The sequence below is a fragment of the Carlito syrichta genome, unplaced genomic scaffold, assembly GCF_000164805.1.
Source record: "Carlito syrichta isolate Samal-C Ts95f unplaced genomic scaffold, Tarsius_syrichta-2.0.1 Scaffold315530, whole genome shotgun sequence".
Classification (NCBI taxonomy): domain Eukaryota; kingdom Metazoa; phylum Chordata; class Mammalia; order Primates; family Tarsiidae; genus Carlito; species Carlito syrichta.
This window is the reverse complement of record NW_007259626.1, coordinates 246,365-247,790: the sequence shown is the minus strand read 5'-3', so window position 1 is coordinate 247,790 and position 1,426 is coordinate 246,365.

The following is a 1,426-nucleotide window of genomic DNA, read 5'->3' as shown; positions in this document are numbered from 1 at the left end:
TCTATATATGTGGTTTAGTTTGGATCTTTCCTCATCTGGCCTAAGGGACATCCCAGACCTTTATGATTCTAAGGCACAAGAATAAATTTTGCTCTGGGAAGAAAGACATCAACTGATTTAACTTCTACTGGGCTTATTGGGCGCCTTCTAATAGACTCCGCTTTTATCCCAAACTCTGTCAAGGGATGGGGGAAGGGACAAAAAGGGGGCTCCCAGTGGAATGGTGGTTAAAACAATACCCTAGCACTGTTTTTAAGTTGTTGCCTCCTCTCTTCTGACTGGTCCCCAGCATCCTGGAGCTAAAGAAGCAACTGCTCCTCCCTGCCATGGTGTCCACTGAGTCTGCCTGGCAGTGGGCCCAGGATGCTGTGGGCAGTGGGCCCAGACAGGAGGACCAGCTGCAGAAGGCCCCCACAGTTGAGGCCCTGTGTGAGAGGGCCTGCAGGTTGCAAGGGCCATTGTCCCACCCTGCCCACACATTCTATTCCCCACCCCCACCCCCCACAAGTCTTCAGCTGGCTTCCCAGTTTGGGACAAACCTTATTATCCTTGCCTGGCACAGGGAAACACATTCCAAGAAAAAATAGCCTCCACTTCAGCTTTCGTAAAAGACATTGGCCAACTAATTCATCCTACAGAAACCTTTTTAATGCCCAAAGGGACAAATGCAGCGGTCCTATTTAGAAAAATGATGTTAATTGCAATTGGCAAGAGGGTGACAAAGGTCACCTTTGCTGTGCTCCCGGGACCACTCTTTCTGTTTTTCAGGATAGCAATAATGAGCCAGTCTGGCCTCAGGGGAGGGAACTCTGAACTGGGAGTCAGGAGGCCTAGGATCTCCACATGTGACCTTCTCAAGCCCCTTCCCCTCTCTGGGTGTGCTCCCATCTGTCTCAGGAAATCAGGTGCTTCCCAAATCATGGTACAACTCTGCCAGTAACAAACAGCAAATATTTTAAATTTGAATAACTATGTATTTATACATCATTTTAATGTAATAAACAACTAGCTCAAGAAACTCAGGAATTCATGGGTGCTATTCCCATAGGATGAGTCTAACTTTTAAGCATGTTGATATAATTGATTTGAAGAAAAATGCTTAGAATGGGTAGAATGCAGATATGGGCAGTTTTCAAGAGAAATTATGTAGTGACTAAGTCTTTCCTATGGGAAAATTCAGTCCCCTTTTCTATGATCTGCTTTACAACCCAGCTTTGTTGGGACAGGTTTGTTGAGACAGGCCTGTCTGCATAGAGAATTATGCTGTAAAGGGATTGTGCATTAATCATGTTTTTGTTATTGTAAAGCCTAAGTTGTCTTCGCTAATTTAAAAAAAAAAGGAGCCGGGCTCAGTGGCTCAGCCTGTAATACCGCGCCTTTGGGAGGCTGAGGTGAGTGGATTGCCTGAGCCCGCAGGTTCGAGACC